Raw genomic sequence first — 8796 nt, forward strand, 5'->3', positions numbered from 1 at the left:
GTATACCTTCTGTTTAACTAATCAGAATTTTTCAGCTCTTATTCTTCTGATTCTTGCACTGCCTACATGGAAGTTTTATTGAGATTGCTGTTTTTTGTTCAGTTGATTCACCCCAGGGAAAACCTTTCCCTTCCTTATTCTTCCTCAGAGAGGAAAATCTGGTCAGATTTTCTTATATAAGACAGGCCCAGCACTCAAGAAGTGGGTGTCATCATATCAAGGTTCCCTGGGGATAAGACCCAGCCAGGTGCCAGGCTTTTATGTGAAGCCTCTTGATTCTTTGCTTTTCCAGTCCTGCCAAGCAGATTGTGCTTCTCAGCACACTGCTCCTCAAGGGCTCAAGGGCCTAAAGTGGTACTGTGCCTTTAATTCTCAGCAGACTCTGCCCCTGCCAGGAGCATGGTTGAGACAGAGACTGTGGCTCAAGGTGGGCCTAAACTGTTTCTGTTTTCTAGCTCCTGGGGTCTGAATTCTCTAAATAACAATCACTGTGCTGGGCTTTGCCCCTTTCTTTTTTTGGGGGGTGGGAGGAGCCACTCATAAGCATGTTCCCTGCAAGCTGGAAAAGTTACAGGACTCTCAAGCAGCACCAATTCCACCCCTCACAAGAGCAGTTTTCAGACAAGCTGGGCTCTGCTTTTTGTAGGTTGAACTTGTTGCTGATATCTCAGCCCCTGGGGTATAAATTCTTTGAATGAGAACTGCACTTGTGCTGGCCCTGCCCCCACCCCCTTTTCTTGATGGAGATATGTCCTTTAGGTAACTATCTCTTCCACTGAATAGTTTCTTTTTCTCTCAGTCAGCCATACTTCCACACATTCCTGGGAATGAGATCCTATTATTCTGTACAAATTAATGTAATATCTAATATATTCCAGTGCATTTGGAGCATAAAATTAAAAAAGTATTTGCAATGTCCCTTGAGAGACTAGGGAAAAGTTGTAGAACTATTAAACTTCCCCACCTGGGAAATTCCTGATATTCTCTCAAGCATCAGGGACTCCCAATGTAATAAGCCAAGTCCTCTATTTTGAGGCTTGCCCTTATGAAACTTATTTCAGTAATGGGGAAGCTAATCCTACTTATAATTATGCCTAAGAGTTACCCTAAGAGAGCTTCTTTTGTTGCTCAGATGTGGCCTCTCTCTCTCTAAGCCAAACTCAGCAATTAAACTCATTTCCCTCTCCCCTACATAGAACAATTCTTACAGTGGTGTAAGTCTCCCTGGCAATGTGGGACATGACTCCCAGTGATGAGCCTGGCCCTGGCATCGTGGGATAGACAATGCCTTCTTGACCAAAGTGGGGAAAAGAAATGAAACAAAATGAAGTTTCAGTGGCTAAGGGGTTTTGAATAGAATTGAGAGGTCATTCTGGAGGTTACTCTTATGCAAGCTTCAGGAGGATACTTCAGTTTTCCACAGCATGCCAAACCCCATCCAGCAGTATTCCTGAAAACCCTAAAGATTACCCTGGGCTCTATCTAAGACTCTAGAAATGATTTACTTATTAAGTAGTTTTATTCACACACTATGCAATCTTTTCTAAGTGTACAATCAATGGCTTCTGGTATAATCACATAGTTTTGCATTCACCACCACAATCTATAGGAGAGCATTTCCATTTCCTACCAAAAGATCTGTAAGATATTTCCCTATATTTTCTTCTAGGAATTTTATGGTCTTAACTCTATTGTTTATGCCTTTGATCCATTTTGAGTTACTTTCTGTATAAGATGTGAGATAGGGGACCACTTTCATTCTTTTGTACATGGATATCCAGTTCTCCAAATACTATTTGTTGAAGAGGCTTTTCTGTCCCAGTCAAGTGGACTTAGCCACCTTATCAAAAGTCAATTGCTCATAGATGAAAGGGTCTATTACTGAACTCCCAATTTGATTCCATTTGTCAGTATATCTATCTTTATGACAGTACCATGCTGTTTTGACCACTGTAGCTTTGTAATATGCTTTAAAGATAGGTACCGTGAGATTTCCCAATTCATTTTTCTTTCTCAAGATATTTTCAGCTATTAGAGGCACCGTCCCTTCCAAATAAGTTTGATTATTGGTTGTATATATCTGCTAATTAGGTTATTAGGCTTTTGATGGGTGTTGCATTGAATCTATAAATCAAGTTGGGTAGAATTGTCATCTTAACTATATTTAGATGACTGATACCCCCTTTATACAGGGTATGTCTAGATGAGTAATAAAATAAAGATGTGCATAGTTAAGAAAACATATTACCTAAGAAACCTTTCATTTCAACTCTTTTGAACTTTGCATAAGTGGAATAAATCTATGTTCTTCTATAACTTGTTTCATTTAGCTAACGTTAAGTGTGAGAACCATCCATGTTGATGCATGTGGCTGTATTTTGTTCGTTTATACTTGTATATAGTGTTGCCTTTTATGAATATACCATAATTTTTTTATCAAAATACTTAGGACCATTTATGATTATTTGTGTGTTTTTTTTCCTGCCATTTTTAATAGTGCTTCTAGAAATATTTTTATATGTGTCTCCTGGTACACTTACTCAAGTATATTGTTTGGATGTATTTTTAGATCTGGAAATAGAATGGCCAGAAAATATGATATGAGGAAGTTCACATTCATCCAGTCTGGGAAAACACTATGTTAATTTGAAAGTTTAAGAATCTTTGGACCACTGAGCAGTTTGCATTCAGGCTGCAAATTGGCAAAGGGGGTGACTTCTGAATCCAAATTATAAATGTGATTTCACCCCCATATCAGCTCAGTAATGTTAATTGAAACAGACAACTTTTGTGGTAGTCCTTTGGGGGAGTCATGCTTATCTATATTTTATAGCATTTTAGGGTCTAAACTATACGGGAGAGGATTTTCTATTAAATTTTCAATGTGAGTACACTCATTCTTTGTCTTTTTTATTTGCATCTTATTTGTTAGTCACTAGAAACAAAACAAAATAAACACAATGAGGCTCTGTTATGGAATGTGGTAAATGTTTGTAAGCTAGGGAAACCATAACTCTTGATTTCCCAGAGAAAGTCCTGTGTGTGTCTGGTCCAGGGATAGCAGTATCTTAACCATATTAGAACTCCCTCATTCTCATAAATGTTAGTCAATTTTTGCACTATGAACAAATAATCATTAATTTATAGCAAATGACATTTTCATACTCTGGACTCTTTTTAAAGAGATAAAATTATCAAATTCAAATAAACACCTCATTTTATACATTCTCTGGTGGCATTTTAGAATTTTCTTCTCATATCCCTTCTACATTTCCTCCTAAACTGACACATAGATGACATATCTTATTGTTGCCATTACAAATGGGATTTTTTCTCCTATTTTAATGTCTAATTGGTGTGTGTAATATTTCAATATTTATTGATTTTTGTTAATATTCTACTGGACACAGTATAGATTTCTTTATAATAATGATTTATTTGGATTATCTAGATTGACAATTATATGATCTAAATATGATAAATGTTTTCTTATGTCCCTAATAGGTTTTTGATTTCCAATTGCCAGAAGAGGACATGAAGGTCTTAGAGGGAATAAACTGAAATGCTCGCTATATCCATGCTGAATTGTAAGTGACAAAATTATTATTTCTTTTTTTTTTTCTGATGACAAAGTAGGGCAGATCTAAAAATTTGTCTCAATACCAGAATGGCCAAGGCAAGATTGAGACAGTGAAGAGAGCTATCCTAAGACCCTCAAACTGGATTCACTCCAGAGCTCTGTTTACTGATTCAGCAGATGGGTGAGCAGGGCCAGGGTCAACTTGGGCCTCCACACATACTCCTCTGCACTCCTCACTGTGTATCACTTCCCAGAGCAACCCAATATCATTGCTGAATCTCCATCTTCCATTTGCACTCTCATTTCTGCAACAATATTCTGGAAATAAATGATGGAAGTTACAAATATAACTCAATTAATTCTTTCCAAAACTGTTTTAATGATCTTCTCCTTGCAAGCCTGCTCTTCTCCTTATCATGAAAAAAGGCATCTCCATCACTCCTGTGTTCAGTCAGAAATTTCTAATACCCCAATATGTAATAATTAACTAGGTTCTGTAAACTTTATATCTTTAAAGTTTTCAGATTTCTCCCTTCCTCTGCACCTCACATCACTGCAGTTCCCAAACACTGCTTTTTGCATTTTCCTCTTGCAAGGCTGGCCTTGGTGGGGTATGTAAGAACTGCTGGTTTAAATTTCATGAACTTTTGAAATCTCAGTGCTCATGATGTATAAGGTTAAGAGAAAAGATTTTATATCTGAAAGATGAATGTGTTGACAAAATCTCCATTGTTGGAGAGAATTTAAAGCCTGTGGATACTTACTATTCTTTCATGCTCTAAGGTTCTAGGTTTGTGAAAAGTATATGCAATAGAAATTATGGAAAGCTATTGAGAATTTAACTCATAATAAAAACCATGTGATAATGTATGTTAAGAGTTACAATGATGTTTTAGTACTCAAAATTTGGTCCATCTATTGCTACCATTGCTAATTTTTTGTGGTATAGGGAAAAATGAAGAATAAAATAGGGAACAAATGCAAAGAGATCAGGAAAATGACAAGAAACAAGAAACGTTAACCACCAACTAAATAGTTTAGTCATAATCATTTCTCTATCACTTTGTATTATGTATTGTTCCTACTCTATAGAGATTGTCCCTATGGTATAGTTGTCTCTTTGGATATGAGGCCATATCTTTATATTTCCTTTTGTCTAGTTGTGAATTTTATTCAATATGTCACATGTGGTAGTGAGCTGGTAAATAATTAATGAATTATTAAAACAGAAGTGAAAGTGCTATCAGCAATATGTAGCATCTTTAAAAACTATTACTGCTGCACATGTAGCTAGAATTCTTGCTCATAAAAGGTAGAATCAGTTTCTGCTTTCAATGAGGAATCAAAATTTAAATGCCAGGAAATTGCTTTGCTTTATTTACAGATGGAGCTAAGGGAGAAGAATACATTTGAATATCTGCAGATGTCTGAAATATGTACTAAATTCCATGCATGGAAATATAATTTGAATACTTAAATATTTTTAAAAAGAAATTTTATTATATCTTCATGTTTATGGAAGTTAGACTGGTAGCCTTTATCAATAGCCAGTAAATAAAATTTTAAGTTTTCGCTATAATGTCAGCTTCATAGAAACCATGTTTGTGTTGCCCTAGAAATAAAATCATTGCATCCATGTCACCCTTTTTACTTTCTCATTTTACTGTCATTGGCCACCCTGAGTACCCATTTACTGAAGAATATTAGCAGGGAGCCCTTTGCCATGCCTTCTAACAGGAGCCCCTGTGTGTGTGCAGAGTGATGCTGGAAACGTCTCACGTGCTGTTGATTAGAGATATCACCTCTAGTTTAATCCATGCTGCTTAGCAACTCACACTCAGCTAGAGTCAATTCGATAGGAAAAACATTAAACTCTTGTGGTTTTGCAAACAATTAAGATTTAATTTTACAGAAAGATTATTACCTACTCCATTCTCTGTTTCTGTTAATTATGTTTAATTCCTTCCATTCATTTCATCCAAACTATGATTTGCATAGGGATTGAGGAAAAATGAGAGTGATAACACCAATCTTATAGGTATTCCAGGTTTGAGACAAAGGGTGGGGCTTTCATCCTGTCAGTAAGGCAGTAGTCAGCAGGTACAGATCAGTCAGTGCTTCCTTAGGACTTTGAGGAACATGAAAATGCATAGCATATACTTGGCAAGGCGAGGCACGTTTCAAAAAGAAATCCAGCACTACAAGGACCCTCTTTGGGCAGCTCAGAGGATCAGAGTTCCAGGAAGTCTGGGAAGGAGAGGTCACTGTCGGCCGATGGCCGGGGAGGTGGAAGGAAACGAGTCTGAGAGGATGGACTCAGATGTGTGCATTGGGCAGAGGGAGTAGAGCATGTTAACTGATATGGTAATATTAGCACAGGCTCCCTTCATAATGGAATCAGCCTAAATTAGTCAAATATTTGGGCCTGGACAAAACACTGCCAGCAATTTCATGTCTAGGTGTTCATCCAAGAGCAATGGAAACCTATGTTTACACAAAGATTTGTACACAAATGTTTATAGCAGCATTATTCATACTAGCCCCAAACTGGAAACAATCCAATTGCCCATCAACTGGTGAATGGAATCACAAAATATGGTACACCCATACAATTGACTATTACTGGGTACTCGAATGAATTATTGCCACGTGTAATGAACTGGAAGAAGCTGAAATTATTTTGCCAAGTGAAAGAAGTCAATTACAAATGAACGCATTTCATATAACTATGTTTACATGAGGTTTCCAGAAAGGACAAAACTCTAAAAACATAAAGTAGGTCAGAGGATAGTTGAGCCTGTAGTTAGGAGCAGTAATTATCTGCAAATGGGAACATTTTGAGAGTGAAGGAAAGATCCCAAAAATGGATTTTGGTGATGATTGCATAACTCTGTCAATTACCAGGAGTCATCTAACTATACAATTATAATGGTGAATCTCATTAATTTCCTGATCTATAAACTATAATTCAATAAAGATGCTGAATTATGTCAATAGGTATGGTTGTTGCCATTTTTCTTACTATTCCCATTCTGATTTCATAAGAAAATTAGCATTCCTATTGCCATTTCCGTCCCCATTCTCATTGCTCTGGCTATTTTGTTCTATAGCCCTCGCCTGTGACTTAGCCCCTGCCACTGCCATTAGTAAGTGCCATTATTACTGTTATTCCAGGATTCATCTGGAATCCTGTAGCATGAAAACCAGGAGCAGACACAGCCCAGGAGCAAGCAGCGGCACTGAGATTCCTCTCCCATCTGGATGGAGCTCTTGGGTTTGGGGCAGGAGGACCCCTGGGTCTCCTCCGGTCCTGAGTGGGTCTTTACTCTCCTTGGACTCTGGTGCCTCCTCTCTTTCCACCGTTCACACGTCCACGGGGTCCAGGTCTGGGAGAGGAGGTAACTCAGGATGCTGAAAGCAGCAAGCTTCTTGGGCTCAGAGGGTCAGCTCCATTGTCTGAAGCCTGAGTGTGCTCATTTGACGGCTCTTCTCCTTCAACAACCACAAATCCCAGGACGTGGTTCCTAAGGAGACCCCGGAGAACAGTGTGGACTCCTAGGTCAGACCATGGCTGCGACCTCAGAAAAGCCTGATGTTCACTGTTCCTGCCCTCCCAGGGGTTTGTGACCCACAGAGGGACGGCCATGAGCTCTCACACTCCTGACACGGTCAGTCGTGAAACCAGGGCCCAGAGAGGTCAGAGGCCCTGCTCGGTCTCCTAGGCCACGGCTGGGGAGGGACCATCGCGACAGAGCGTGCATATGACGTGTATTAACACTTACATGTGTCAGTGTCAGCACCTGATGCTTCACACTCACCTATAACTTCTAGTGGATACGTGACCAGAAGCCGTGTAGGACTCTGCAGACTCACTCAGAAAAGAGACGCCTGGGCCCCGCCTGGGAGACACTGAATGAACAGGCTGGAAGTGGGGCCTTTTCTAAAGAATGAAACAAATAAAAATGAAGACACCCTGAAACAAAATCAGGCTATTTAATATGCTGCCAGGATTTGGACTCTAGGATTATAAGTTTGCTAAACTCATTTCTTCTTTTCTGGGATTCTTACAACCAATAACCTGCCTTTGAAATGTTTATAGAAACCTGGAGCCATTTCCCTGGTCCAAAAGGATAACAGTTTCTCTCTTTTCCCCTCCTAGAAAACACTTGTGGTAGCCTAGTGATGAGGTTCACTTGCCCTGTTCTTTTTCCCTAAAGGAATTCTGAGCTGTGAGTCAGGAAAAATGACAAGCCCCTCACTCACCTTCCTTGCTGTCCCCCACTGTGTGGCCGAGGATGGGAAAGGGTCGTGGGCCTGAGCTGTTATCTCTTCTGGGCAGTCAGGAGAGAACCATCAGTCAGCAAACACGACCGAGAATGACTCAACAAAATAACAGGACACGTCAGTTCTATGTTCCTCATTTCTTTCTTCCTTCTTGTTTTTGATGAGATATGGAGCCTCTGGGTTCTGAATTTCCCATTTTTCTTGACTATCTACCTAAGCATATACTCATTCTTGAGAGAATGGCACCATCTCTTTTTCTCATATTGTGGAAATGCAGTGCTTCCCTTTTGGATGGATTGTTGAAGAAAAGGGGAAAGCATTAAAGCTTATTTTGTTTTCTTCTGGTCTATTTGTATCATGAACTTTATTTTTCTGAACACTCTCCATAATGAAGTAGTTGGATATTTCTGTTAGGCCTCAAAAACTAATGCAACTTTTAAATGCAAATCAAGTAGTCAGAAAGTACTTTTGGTGAGTGACTTCCTCTCTAATTACGTATTTTTCTGAATGTGTTTCCTAATTAGCATATGGATGATCATTTGGAAATTGGTTTGATATAAATTGTGGGGACCCAGAGCCCGGTGCCCTGCCCTCTTCTCCATTTTGAGATGTATGCAGCCACCTCCACGACCAGGAAACATGTTAACTCCCCTAATCACTGTTATGAACAAAATCTAGGGAGTCATTGGTGTCACCAAATCTCATGAGACGCAGCTGAAACTCTGTTGTCACAAACCTTTATAAGCCCCATCCCTGCTCCAACTTTGGCACTTCTCTCTCTCTCTCTCTGTGTAGAACACAGACTTCCCTTCCCCAACCCTTTACCAGGAAGAGTCATCTCCTGTTTTATAAGTCCCAAATTAAACTCATGGGTAACTCCACACCAGGCGTGTTCTTTGGTCTTGGGGCTAAGCTGGGTTGAAACATAAATT

The 8796-nt window shown here is 39.2% G+C and overlaps 1 protein-coding gene and 1 long non-coding RNA gene across 2 annotated transcripts in view; both read right to left on the reverse strand.

Annotated features, from left to right (window-relative positions):
- The window catches only part of LOC119543240, a 41773-nt gene extending 33827 nt beyond the window's left edge, over positions 1 to 7946 (reverse strand). Inside the window, exons 1-2 of the long non-coding RNA XR_005218542.1 lie at positions 7844 to 7946; positions 7399 to 7520 (exon numbers count right to left, since the gene is read on the reverse strand). This is a non-coding gene — a long non-coding RNA (uncharacterized LOC119543240). The remainder of the gene's footprint in view (positions 1 to 7398; positions 7521 to 7843) is intronic.
- Positions 1 to 8796, reverse strand: part of LOC119542938 (aldo-keto reductase family 1 member C1 homolog) — a 390984-nt gene that overhangs the window by 242142 nt on the left and 140046 nt on the right. The window lies entirely within an intron of this gene.

Source organism: Choloepus didactylus, chromosome 8 (genome assembly GCF_015220235.1).
Source record: "Choloepus didactylus isolate mChoDid1 chromosome 8, mChoDid1.pri, whole genome shotgun sequence".
NCBI classification, from domain to species: domain Eukaryota; kingdom Metazoa; phylum Chordata; class Mammalia; order Pilosa; family Megalonychidae; genus Choloepus; species Choloepus didactylus.